Source organism: Pleurodeles waltl, chromosome 3_1 (assembly GCF_031143425.1).
Source record: "Pleurodeles waltl isolate 20211129_DDA chromosome 3_1, aPleWal1.hap1.20221129, whole genome shotgun sequence".
Classification (NCBI taxonomy): domain Eukaryota; kingdom Metazoa; phylum Chordata; class Amphibia; order Caudata; family Salamandridae; genus Pleurodeles; species Pleurodeles waltl.
The window spans coordinates 1,777,135,035-1,777,149,675 of NC_090440.1; positions in this window are offsets into that span (position 1 = coordinate 1,777,135,035).

The following is a 14,641-nucleotide window of genomic DNA, read 5'->3' on the forward strand; positions in this document are numbered from 1 at the left end:
CTGCAAGAGAACGCGCAAGTCTGAGGAGACGTTACCGGGCAAAAGAGAGTGCGCAGAGCGGCGCCAAAACTAAATTTGCGGATACTCGCCGACTGGGAGAAAAAAGAACAAGCATATAATGGCAATAATAAAGCAAATATACAGTACACCTAATAAATAAAAGTAAATATTAAAACACGTATAGAGCAATTAATTAAGGTACTTGACTGCGAGCAGCAAGAAAAGAGGGCTGTTCGCAGTCAAGTGATGTCATAATGTACACCTTTTAGATCCCATTAGTCCTTTTCTTCTGGCCTTATGGGAACTGTAGTTTCTTGACTGCTGCTATTTAATAAAGTAAGAAAAGAAACGCATAATAGGAGCCTCCGGTCTTGCCATAAAATTCAATTCGTACGCACCTTCTATGGCCAAATCATACTCTGGGATGCGTCAAGCGAGTGCCTAGCGTCAAAATGTACTCCCTTAGCAATAACTGCACATATGGTCTTCTTGCTGAGGCAGGTGAAGTAGACATTCGGGCATGACACACGATTGACACACACAGGCCAAATCAGTCTCTGTGACTTCACGCAGAGTGCTCAGCATTACGTTTTTACAACTTCTGTTATGCTTTTCCTGGCCATTGCTGTCCTTAACTTTGCACATATGCATTTTAGTGACGCTTTAAATTTGCGATGTATGCCACTTTACACACATGCACCTTTTTGATGTCGCAGGTAAAGTGGATATTGGGGCATGTCATGCAAAAGACAAAGGCCAAATTAGTATCTGTGACGTCATGCAGCGAGCCCTCAGCTTCAACCAGTACACCATTTGTAATGTTTTTACTGGATATTGCAGTTTGCAACTTTATTCACCCGCACTTTCTTATCCTTTAAGGGCTTTTTAAGTGTTTATACGGCAGCATTTGATCGTATGATTTTTTAAATAGTTTGTACAGAGCAGTTTTATTGAACATCCGATCAAAGCAGCTTTTAATCTCTCATTAGTTTAAACAATACAGTAGATCAGAAGGGAGAACAATCAGCTGAATGTACAAACTGAGGATGCCCCTTTTAATTGTGTTTACCTAATACAGATTATCGGTTGTTATAACACTTATATGCTACGAATGTTCGACCTGGTTATGTAATGGTTTTAATAAATCTCGCAATAAGAGTACTTCAATCATTCATTCACTCAACATGCACGCTCAAATGAAATAATTTACGAGAGCAAATTTGCATTTTATAGTCATTCAACACGAATGTACACTCTTACATAGTCCAAATTACATATATTACACCCTAATGGTGTACTGTCACCTTGAAGTGAAGTTGCTCCAATGGACAGGTACGGAATGGGCGCTAAAGGGTGAGGATGCCCTCGAACAACTTCTGTACACTCACAAGCCTGCCAGCTCAGAGGTATTCACAAACTTTTTTCTGCACACTCCCACCCAGGAAAAAAATCGAAGTTTTGCTCCTGTCAAGGACTGGAATAAATCAATTTCTATGATGAGAATTAACGGGGAATACTCAAAATATTAGCATGTTTTTTAAGGAGTGTTTCCTCATCGGCAAAACAATTTTCCCTTTGGACAGAAGAAAAAAAACAAAGCTAACAAGTGCTGTTAAGGAAATGTCGGGGGCGTTTTTAATGTGGGAACCAGAAATTACTCCCCCTCCTCCGGAGTAATGGGCCCACATTTGTGATGGCATTTGAACGATGCCTCAGCGGCATGGTTGGACTGCAGCCACATCCATCATTTGTGGTTCAGACCCTCCTCGGCGGCAAAGAGTGAGGATATATATATATATATATGGCACAGCCAAGGTCAAAGTGGGCGGGAACTGATGATATTTACCTTCTGATACTTTTATTTTTAAAGCAGATCCGTTTTTAAGTTTGTTAAAAAGAAAAGTAGTTCTCGACTCACCGATCTCCTGCACGTGTGTCCTTTTCTTTTAATTGGCAGCAGAGCCGGCGTGCAGCTGGGCGCGGGGCCAGTACGGCGCGTGACGTCTCTGTAGGCTCTGCTTCTGCTGCCGAAATCATCACATCAGTGATGGACCTGCAGGGGTTCTTTTCCTAGGACCGTACCCCGTGGGCTCAGCTAATTGTGATGGCCGAGATAGCGTGTTATCAAGCCCTACTGTTTCTGATAAATGCAAATGCTTGAGGCGAGTATCGACACTTACAAAAAGTAATCTCTGCCCCTCGAGTCACCTACTCTGAATATCACCTTCACTTCCAATAATGCAGAGAATGACTGTAGGAGGCTGGCCTGGCTTGTACTGGGTACCAACGGTACTTACACCTTGTGCCAGGTCCAGTTATCCCTTATTAGTGTAGAAGAAGTGTTTCTAGCAGCTTAGACTGATAGAAGGTAGCTATTGCAAAGCAGCTTAGGCTGAACTAGGAGGCATGTAAAGCTCCAACTATACCACTTGTATCATATGCACAATATCATAAGAAAACACAATACACAGAGTTACTAAAAATAAAGGTACTTTATTTTTATGACAATATGCCAAAAGTATCTCAGTGAGTACCCTCAGTAAGAGGATAAGTTATATACACAAGATATATGTACACAAACCAAAATTAGGTAAGTAATAGCAAGAAAAGAAATGCAATCAGTGTAGAATTACAATAGATTGCAATAGGAGCACATAGGTATAGGGGCAACACAAACCATATCCTCCAAAAGTGGAATGCGAACCACGAATGGACCACAAACCTATGTGAGCTTGTAGAGGGTCGCTGGGACTGTAAGAAAACAGTGAGGGTTAGAAAAATACCCCACCCCAAGACCCTGAAAAGTAGGTGTAAAGTGTACCTAATACCCCCAGAGAGCACAGAAGTCGTGATAGGGGGATTCTGCAGGAAGAACAAACACCAGCAATGCAACAACAGTGGATTTCCGGACCTGGGTACCTGTAAGACAAGGGGACCAAGTCCAATAGTCGCAACAGTGTCGAGAGTGGGCAGGAGCCCAGGAAATGCCGGCTGAAGGTGCAAGGAAGCTGCCACCGGCTGGAAGAAGCTTGGAGTTCTGCAAGAAAGAAGAGGACCAGGGACTTCTCCTTTGGAAGACAGATGTCCCACATCGTGATGAAGCTTCCAGACGTGTTCCCACCCAGAAAGACCGCAAACAAGCCTTGCTAGCTGCAAGGGTCGCGGTAGAGGTTTTTGGGTGCTGCTGTGGCCCAGGAGAGACCAGAATGTCGCCACTTGGAGGAGGAGAAAGAGGGGGTGCCCAGAAACTCAAGGAGCCCTCACAAAAGCAGGCAGCACCCGCAGAAGTACCCCAACAGGCACTTAGAAGAAAAGTGAGCCAGAGTCCATGTAAAGTCACAAAAGGGAGTCCCACGACACCGGAGGACAACTCAGAAGGTTGTGCACTGCAGGGTGGAGTGCTGGGGACCCAGGCTTGGCTGTGCACGAAGGAAATCCTGGAAGAGTGCACAGGAACCGGAGCAGCTGCAAATCACACAGTACACAGCTTTGCAGTCTAGCGTGGGGAGGCAAGGACTTACCTCCACCAAACTTAGACTGAAGAGTCACTGGACTGTGGGAGTCACTTGGACAGAGTTGCTGTGTTCCAGGGACCAAGCTCGTCAGGATGAGAGGGGACCCAGAGGACCAGTGTTGCAGTCTTTTGGTGCCTGCGTGAGCAGGGGGAAGATTCCGTCGACCCACGGGAGATTTCTTCGGAGCTTCTGGTGCAGGGTGAAGGCAGGCTACCCCCAGAGCATGCACCACCTGGAAACAGTCGAGAAAGCCGGCAGGATTAGGCACTACAATGTTGCTGGTAGTCATCTGGCTACTTTGTTGCGGTTTTGCAGGCGTCCTGAGCAGTCAGCGGTCGATCCTTTGGTAGAAGGTGAAGACGGAGATGCAGAGGAACTCAGGTGAGCTCTTGCATTCGTTATCTGAAGAATTCCCCAAAGCAGAGACCCTAAATAGCCAGAAAAGGAGGTTTGGCTACCAGGTTAGGAGGATTGGCTACCAAGAGAGGTAAGAGCCTATCGGAAGGAGCCTCTGACGTCACCTGCTGGCACTGGCCACTCAGAGCAGTCCAGTGTGCCCCCAACACCTCTGTTTCCAAGATGGCAGAGGTCTGGGAGACACTGGAGGAGCTCTGGGCACCTCCCCTGGGAGGTGCAGGTCAGGGGAGTGGTCACTCCCCTTTCCTTTGTCCAGTTTCGCGCCAGAGCAGGGCTGGGGGATCCCTGAACCGGTGTAGACTGGCTTATGCAGAGATGCCCAAAAGCATTTCCAGAGGCCGGGGGAGGCTACTCCTCCCCAGCCCTTCACACCTATTTCCAAAGGGACAGGCTGTAACACCCTCTCTCAGAGGAAATCCTTTGTTCTGCCTTCCTGGGCCAGGGCTGCCTGGACCCCAGGAGGGCAGAAACCTGTCTGAGGGGTTGGCAGCAGCAGCAGCTGCAGTGGAGACCCCGGAAAGGCAGTTTGACAGTACCCGGGTGCTGTGCTAGAGACCCGGGGGATCATGGAATTGTCCCCCCAATACCAGAATTCCATGATCTTAGACATGTTACATGGCCATGTTCGGAGTTACCATTGGGACGCTATACATAGGTAGTGACCTATGTATAGTGCACACGTGTAATGGTGTCCCTGCACTCACAAAGTCCGGGGAATTTGCCCTGAACGATGTGGGGGCACCTTGGCTAGTGCCAGGGTGCCCACACACTAAGTAACTTTGCACCCAACCTTCACCAGGTGAAGGTTAGACATATAGGTGACTTATAAGTTACTTAAGTGCAGTGGTAAATGGCTGTGAAATAATGTGGACTTTATTTCACTCAGGCTGCACTGGCAGGCCTGTGTAAGAATTGTCAGAGCTCCCAATGGGTGGCAAAAGAAATGCTGCAGCCCATAGGGATCTCCTGGAACCCCAATACCCTAGGTACCTCAGTACCATATACTAGGGAATTATATGGGTGTACCAGTATGCCAATGTGAATTGGTAAATTTAGTCACTAGCCTGTTAGTGACAAATTTGGAAAGCAGAGAGAGCATAACCACTGAGGTTCTGGTTAGCAGAGCCTCAGTGAGACAGTTAGGCATCACACAGGGAACACATACAGGGCACATACTTATGAGCACTGGGGCCCTGCCTGGCAGGGTCCCAGTGACACATAGACTAAAACAACATATGTACAGTGAAATATGCAGGTAACATGCCAGGCAAGATGGTACTTTCCTACAATGACCTACTAGAACTTAAAAAAAAGTTACGAAGCGGTGACTGGGTGTTTCACGTATGAAAGTAACTAAACCCATAGCTGCCACAAGGCCCCAGGCATGTGTGACTTTTTTCCGAATAGCCAATTTAATTCATGGACTTGTACTTCTATCTTTTACATTGAGGGTATAGGTTCAAACATCTCAGAAAGCAGAGAGCTGATGGCTGCAAAATCCATGTTTGTCTTAGGGTTTCAACCCCAGTGTGGGAGGTATGAAACCTTGATTGCACCACCAGGCCTCTCATCAGCTGTGCAAGACCCCCTCCTACACAGACAGAACGAGTACAGACCCACGCACAGTTTCTGAGCTTTCTGCCCCTGTCAGCCTTGGGTGTGGTGCTCGGTCGGGCAACGGGTCACAATAGCCAGCAGTTAAAGTTGAGTCTCCAGAAGATCAATCCTATGGCGCTTCAAGCTATGCAATTCCTAAGCACTGTGAATAAAGAGTACTCTTATAGCTGGTCACTTGCTTAACATAGTTAGGGCCATATGTACGAACACATTTTCCCATAGACACAAAATGGGTAAAACCCTTTGCTACATCTGGCCCTTAGAGTCACAGTCGTGTGAAAGCTATCTTAGAGTTGGATGTGCATGTCAGTATTTTCAGTGCCATTGCATGTTATATCGTATTCTGAAATGATTCACTATTTTGAATCAGCATGACAACATTTTAGTGCTACTGCATGGTATCCCTCATTCTCAGATGGATCACTTCTTGGCGTGTGCATGTCGGCCCTTTGTTTTCAGTGCCATCATATGTTATGCCTCATTCTGAGATGGCTCACTTTTTAGAATGTGCAGGTCACCTCCATATTTCAGTGCTAACAGATGTTAAACCTCATTCCGAGATGGCTCACTCATTGAAATATGCACTCCAACGGCCTTATTTCAGTGCCATCACATGTTATACTTCACTTCTTGGAATGTGCATGTCACCACTTTATTTCAGTGCTACCATGTTTTTGCCCCATTCTGAGATGGCTCACATCTTGGAAAGTGCATGCTAACTATTTTCAGCCATCCATACACTAACCAGTCCAAACCACCACAGTGAAGCATACTCATCAAATTGGTAAATTTGTTTGCACTCTAGGCAAACTGTTCTGTATTGCTATATAAACGATACTTGTTCTGCTGGTGTAGTGGCAGAGCGTTTCTGCCGAGAGAAAAATGTGTACTGCTGTTATCATGCTGTAGTTTGTGAGAGAGAGAAGCTTGCACTTCTGATGCCCAATTGTACCTGTTCTGTGAGGGTTGCTAGCACTTCTGCTGCTGTGCTCTACTTATTTTGTGAGGACTGGGTGGTAAAACTGCAGATAGTGTGCTATACCATTTATGTGAGAGTGAAGCTTGCCCTGAAGATGCTCTGTTTACTTGTTCTTTGAAAGAAGGAAACTTGCACGGTTTATGCCCAGCTGTGCCTGCTATAAGAGGGATACTTACACCGCTGCTGGTATGCTGTTTCTAATATGCGAGGACGAAAATCTGCAACTGCCCTCCGATCAGCTTAGAAGCATTATGCACTCATGCTACGGTGTGCTTGGTGGTTGGTGCAAAGATGTGCATCTGCATATGGGTTTTAAGCAGGTGATCTTGACTGAGAGCACGGCCCCATATTCTTTGAAAGTTCACAGGACTGGACTCATGGGCTACTACTATAATACTACTAGCCCAGCTCTCACTACCCACCCCGACTGATGTACTCACGTTAGGCCTGTGCTGGTGCCAGGCCTGCACTCACTGGCCTCCCTCCTCTATATTGCTGTGCGAAGAAACTGGACTGGAACAGAGGAAGAAGTCCAGACTATCTCACAGTGGCCCTATGATGACTCACCGTACTGTTCTAAATAACTCAAAATTGATGTTCCTAACCGTATCCATCAAACCAGCCAGAGGCCCCAGCCCAATCTATTTTAGTTGGGCACACCATGTGGCTTATTGGGAAATCTCAGCCTGACACCTCCCTAGCATTATTGACTAAGCTACGCCCGTTTCTATGAGTGCTGTGGCTATCCTCAGTAAGGTGTCAATCCTTGTCTTTGCACCTATTGCCACCTTCCACAGACGGTGTTTACTCACAAAGCTATCAGTGATGCTTGAGTCTTTATCGATAAAGTCCTCAATGCAGTCACACTTAGTTTTGTGTCCACTGATGTAATTCCTGCTGTTGTCCTGTTTTGCAGTCTCTGCTCCTCTCTTTGGGCTCTGCTGTCATTGGCGTGACTTCTCCCGCTCTGTTCTGCAGTCTCTACTGCTGTCTGTGGGCTTCACTGTCACTGCTGAGATTCCTGCTGTTGTTCCTTCCTGCCATCTTGTTACTTAGTCGTGCAGGTAGTGCCGTAGCTGAAGTCTAATTCTGCAGTCTTGAGCCCCAGTGTCACTGCTCTGAGCCTTGGTTCCCTATCCTGCAGTCTTTGCTACTCTCTGGGAGCCCTAATGACATTGTTGTAACTACTTCTGTTTTTACCTATCATGAAGTATTTGCTGCTTTTTTTAGGCTCCACTGTCACTGCTCTCACTCCTGCTGTTGCCCTATCCTGCAGTCTTTGCTGTCCTCTTTGGGCCCACCTGTCACTGCTGTGACTGCTGCTGTTTTCCTATCCTGAAGTCTCTGCTGCTCTCTCTGGGTCCTTCTGACACTTCTGTGACTCCTGCTGTTTTCCTGTTCTGCAGGACTTCAGACATGTGAGTGTAGGACTCTTTTTGACCAATAGATGCAGCAGCATTGACTGCATTTGACAAGTCTCACACATCCTCATCGAACAACAGACCTAGGGCCACAGATGCAAACATGTTAACCCCCACTCCTGCCAGCTCTTCTCATCAGAGTAAGGTGCCATTAAGTGGTGCTAGCTCATGGATATTTAGTGATGTGGGCAGAGGTGCAGGTTCAAAGCAAGAGTTCTAATGTTTTTAGGAGCCAATAAAGAAACTTTCAATAACGCAGCATTCCATTATTTAAGAGTCTTTATATATAAGCACATGGAGTGAAAGTTGTTTAGACAAAATATCGGATTTAATAGCATAATACCAGAATATCGTTGCAAGAATATTGTGATGTGGAAGATAGGAATATCGCAGGTAAGAATATTGGCCCTGATTTAAGAAAAATGACGCACAACTGCGCTAGCGTAGTTGTGCGTCAAACAAATTACAGCTGGCTAATGCCATTCCTTAGCACCATCCGTGCGCCATTTAAAAAAAAATGAGTTACCATGGCGCTAAGGAAAGGTTAGTTTAAAAAAAATGAAGCTAACCATTGCGACATGCCGGAAAGAAAAATGCCGCTAATGCTGCAAAAGTGGCGTTAGAACATTTTGCAGCACTTTTTTTTGCGCAAATGGTGTTAGCACCATATTTAGCAGCATTAGCATAAAAAAAGAAAAATAATAATAGGGAGACAAGTTGCAGAATGCAGGCCAGGAGAGACCCCAGAGAAATCCCAATTAACCCAGTACGAGCCAGTAGGGACCAGCAAAGTCCCAGGAGGAGGAGACGAGGAAGCAGAAGTGTTGCTTTAGTGAGGAGGAGAATAACATATTGGTCAGAGAGGTGACGGAGCACCAACATCAGCTCTTCAACACCTCCAAATTGCCATTAGGCAGGAGAGAGGCTATATGGCAGGCAACAGTAGATAACTTCAACAGCATGGCAGAGGTGAAGAGGACTCTCACTGATTGTAAGAAGCTCTGGCACAATTGCAAGTGCAGGACTAAAGAGAAACTGGCCAGGAACCGAAAGGCAGCACTGGAGACTGGAGGTGGAAGTCCTGCAACCCAGGATGACCTACATGAGCTGGAGGAGATGGTGGCAGCCATCATCCCAGAGGAGCTGGTCACTGGAATCACAGGACAGCACATACTACCAAGACCTACCACAAACACACAGTAAGTTGTAGTGGGGGACTATCTGGAAATTTACAAATAGCAGAAGGGGTAGGCACATAGGACACACTGAATGCATGCAAAAGGGTCGCATCGGAACACATAGGGGGTCATTATGACCCTGGCGGAAGGCGGAGAAGCGGCGGTAAGACCACCAACAGGCTGGCGGTCTTTTTTTCAGTATTATGACCTTGGCGGTTACCACCATGGTCATCCGCCGCTTCTCCGTTCCGCCCGCCAGGGCAGAGACGACCGCTGGGCTGGAGACCTGGGTCTCCAGCCCGGCGGCCGTCACAATACCGCCGCCGGTATTTTGACCCGGCTTACCGCCGTGAATTTCCAGCGGTAGGAACTGCCATGAAATCCATGGCGGTAAGCACTAAAAGTGCCAGGGAACTCCTTCCCTGGCACTGATAGGGGTCTCCCCCACCCCTACCCCGACTCCCTCCCCTACACCCCCCACCACCCCTGCCACCCCCCAAAGGTGGCAGGGCCCCCTCCCCACCCCGACCCCCAACATCACAGAACTCACACACACACATGACACGCACGCAGGCACCACCAACACACACACGCACACACACCGACATACTCAGTCAGACACGCACACCCATATACAGACATACACGCACACATCCATACAGACATACATACAGACATACACGCACTCATTCCCAAAACACGCAACACACCCGCAAGCATACACGCACTCACACACCCCCTCTACATACACAGACGCACACCCCCATGCACCCACACAACACACAACGCCCCCCGCCCCCCTCCCCTAACGGACGATCGACTTACCTGTTCCGTCGATCCTCCGGGAGGGGACAGGAGCCATGGGGGCTGTTCCGCCAACACCACACCACCAACAGAACACCGCCGCACCGAATCACAGGACGTGATTCACTGGGCGGTGTTCTGTTGGCGTGGCAGTGGAGGTGGAGCAACCTCCACTTCCCCGCCGCCCGCCAGTATAGCTGTTGGCGGCTCTCCATCCGAAAAAGGACGAAGAGCAGCCAACAGTCATAATACGCCGAGCGGCAAACCGCCACTACTGGCGGTCTGCCACACGGCGGGCCCTCGGCGGTCTTGTAAAAAGACCGCTGAGGTTGTAATGACCACCATAGTGCCAGAATAAAAAGGCCCTATCGCCACCGGAGCCTCACTTTTAGTGACGCTCTGGTGGCGATATGCACTCCGCTATATTCATAACCTGGTGTTAAGCCACTTTTTGTGGCTTAAAACCACCTTATAAATATGGCCCCTTCACATGTAGCATTTTGCCTGGAAGGAGCATGCAGTCAATGTGACTGTGGCCGTGCCACAACAACACCCATTCATATTGTTGTTGCCCCAGATTTAAGACTTTATATAAACCTTAGGCTGCGTCTAAATCCAACACCACCCCAGGGGTGGCGTTAGAATGGCGAAACAAGGAGAAATGCTTTCCTACCTCGTGTTATTGCTCTTCCTATGTGTGCTACATCCTGCAGCACACACAGAAAGTACACATGCCCAGAAAAGATTGTATTTTCTGCAGGAAGGTGTTCCTTCCTGCCAAAAACTATCTCCCCCGCAGCAGAGCCATTCTTGCTCCATGGCGCAAGGTTGCACCATATACGCTTTAAAAGAGTGCATCCAAGCGTATTGAAAATGACGGAGTGTGGCACTGCCAAATGTGGCGCAATGTTGCACTCTGTAATTTTCCCTGAAACCTTGGCAATAAACGCCCAACACTTCAGATGCACCCACACTTTCCCCCCTATATGCACCAAACATTGCTCAACCATCCCTGCAAACGCTTCACTATTGTCACTGATCCACCTGCTCATGTGCTGCTCGTTGTGCAACATGTCCTAAACTAGTTGCACAGGGTGGCCCAACAACAACTCTCACACACCTCCATGCACCATTTGGGAATGGGCACAAAAGTGAACATATATAACAAATGGGGCATGTCTGTGATCATCATTTGTGCTGCTGTACAAGTAGCTCTCATTTCACCATGTAACAAGGTTGCCTGTGTTGTGGGAATGGTTGGTGTTGTGCACAAAGGGAAACCTTCATGCGTAAGAACAGCCACAAGTGGCATCAATGTCGCATTACAGGCCCAATATTACAAGCCTGTAATGCAACATTACCATCATACAAATTGTTGTCAATGTGAATCCAGGCTGCCCATTCCTCTCGTGGCACATTAACAAGGTCACACAATGCATGCATTGATCCACTTTGTACATCCTTACACCACTATCTGCCTTTGGCAGATATGCTGTATGCAAGAAAATATCCCTTAAGCAGGGAGGGAAGAACTAATGGGGCTGACAATCCATAAAGGTTGCACTGTGCCATCTAGTTACCTCATGTGTGAGGCCTGCTAAAGGCAGATGACAAAGTGACACAAGCATTGCAAGCAGTGGACCTCCCTGTGCTTTGCTGCACTAGTACCATCATAGATGGGGTCAATGCAGTAAAGCACTAAAATAGTGACAAAACTCATTAGACTACTGTTGGAATGTCCACCATGGTGAATAGGATTGTAAATTACATGCTTTCATGGTGTCAGTGACTGGGGCAAGAGGCCTGCAAGGAAAATGGTGATGTGGGATCAATGCACCAAATACCTTGAAAGGTTGCCCTATGTACGAAGCATAATGCAACACATACTAAACAACTATAATCGGTAGAATTACAAACTTGTCACACACCCACTTGTCACTCCCACACCATCCTGAGTTCTTGGACTACACTAAACCTGATCCAGATGTGCTGACCTTTTCAAAGGCATCAGAAGCTGGGTGGATAACACATTTGGTGCATGGAAAGATTGCAAATGTACACATGGAATGCCTATTACATGCATTGTCAGGTGTGCGAGGGGCACATGGAAAATACGCCAGGATAAGGAATGCAAGGTGCTTCACCTTGACATGCTAAGTATGATCTATGACTATCCACCACTCAAGTACAAGTCAGAAATTTTAGTTGCTTGGTTATGCTATGATGTCTGTGTCTGGATATACTGGCACATAAATACCCATTGATCAAGAAATACGCAGTGCAACAGCTCTGCTTGCTCCGTGGTGCAGCATCAAGTCAAATGTCCAGGGATGTGTGCTTCTCACAGATAGTCAATGTATCCCTATACTAACTTTGGTCATTCCCAAAAATATGAGGGACCTTACCAACATTGCCACACAACCTGCATGGTGTAGGAGTGTCCTTCATGTCTGTCCTAATGCACATCTGCAGGAAGGAACATATCCTGCTAAATCTACTAACAGGAATACTGTCTGCCACTTAAAATGTTTGACGATGATTACAAAACACATTGAAAGTAGTCATCCAATAGGATTACTACAATGTCTGTTCTCCGTACCACAACTACAATGCCACCCATGATGTGGTGTCCCAATATGATGCATCCACACATCAAGCCTCAGAATGTTTCCTGTCTGCCTCCCACCACACATGTGTTCCCAGAGTGAGGGAAGTAGGTGAGCTTTCCACATACATCCTCATAGCAACTTAGGCCCAGATTCATGACAAAGTGGTGCAGCGCGCTGCTGCACAAAAAATAACAGTGCTGCGTTGTGCCTCTTTTGAAATGTAGGGATGCGCCTTAGTTACAGGAATACTGCTCATCCCTGTGGTTCTCCCTGTGCTGGTGATAAAGTAAGCTGCATGCGCCAATGCAGGCATTCTTGCACCATCATGCAAGGGTGTCTGCTTTGAGGAGACTGAATGTTCATGTGCAAGAAGGGACACCATCCTGTACATGAACAAACATCCACGGCATTATGCCTCTCCTATGTGTGCTGCAGAATGCTTCACACATGGAAAAAGCAAACAACAAGGATAAATAAAAGCATCCCTCTCATTTTGCCATGTTAAAGCCAACCCTGGGTTGGCAGCAGCAATTGCCGCTGCCACAAATTTTGGATTTCTTGTAAACCTGGGGCAGCATGATAAGTTATGGAAGTTGTGGTGGAACGGCCACTTTAACACCCATTGCACATTCTTCTGATGCAGAAAACTACGTTGGAGGGGCCCATTTATACAAGGTTGCGTAATGTCATAAACAGTGGCAATACACTTCCTTGTTAAAATGGAGCACTGAAAAGCGCCACCAGAGCATTGCTAAAAGTGAAGCTCCGGTGGTGATAGGGCCTTGTAAATCTGCCCCCCAAAGTAATGTATTCATCATCCTGTACCACACAACATAACAATGGCCCATCTCATGTGTATGTGTGCAAACAGGATGGGCTACCTTCCACCAAAACAACACTCAGTCCAGCAATACAGCCATCCTTGCAGCTATGCAACAAGGAAACCTGAGATGCACGGATGAGTGTTGTCTTGGAGGAAGGGAGACAATTTGGTTTACTCACATACACACAATGTGGTTGAATCTCACAATGGGTGGTGCTGGATGCTGGACACATCACTCAAAGTGTCTAAGAGGATGCATGTGGACAGATCTCTCCCTACTGTCACTCCAACAACACACGTAGGGTGGCAGATGAGTCACTTAATAACTCAAATATCTGTAAGAACAAATTCCAAGTATATCTGAACATCTCCACTTGTAGAGTGAGCTCAAACCTGGAACAATGCCCATGTCCTGAAAAGTTAACATAGTCAATGAAAGGGGTACATATGTCATAGACCATGATTAAAATATCAAGATGGGGGTAACACACTGGGAACTGTGGACTGGCAGATTGTGCAAATGGTGTTTACACATAAATGATGTTCAGGTGGCAAAGTGTGCCATTAGGGCTCCACAAATGTGTGCCTTGATGTGGGGGTCTGTAATATGTCACTGACCCACCAGTAGCGAGTAAATGATGAGCCATGTCAACAGCCACTACAGTCAAAGATTGACCTTTCACTATCCCATTGCAGAGGATGATGCCTTACCTACTGCAGACTTGCATGTCCTGGATTTTACAGATGAAATGGATGACCAGCTGCCGACCATCAATGAAGACTATCCAGGATTGTCTGGGTTTCTTCCAGAACCACCTCCAGTTGCAGGGAGGATGCACAGCCTTGCGGGGTCTCCATATGAACCACCCAATTAGCAACACACAGCACCAACCAGTCCTGCCACAGCCCTGGGCTCTGAGGACCCAGACATCATCTTCAGAGGACAGTGGTAGGAGGCCAATGTGAGTTGGCACAGCAGGTGAGGATGGAGACCATGGCAGGCAGGCTAGAGGCAGTGCAGAGGTGCCCCAGTCTGAATAAGGACAACTCAGCTGCCATCTGGAGCACCCACTCCCCGCTACGTGGACTCCAGCAGTCCCTGGCTGACATAGCTGCTGTCATGAGGCAGAGGCTCCCAAAGTGGCAGCAGCATGATACATAGCAGGCTAGGGGCTATACAAAATGCTCTGGAGTCCATAGAGAGTGAAGTGGCCTCCCCCAGAGAAAACCTGGCTGCCTACCAATGTCATGTAGCAGTGATGTTGAAAAATCAGCAGT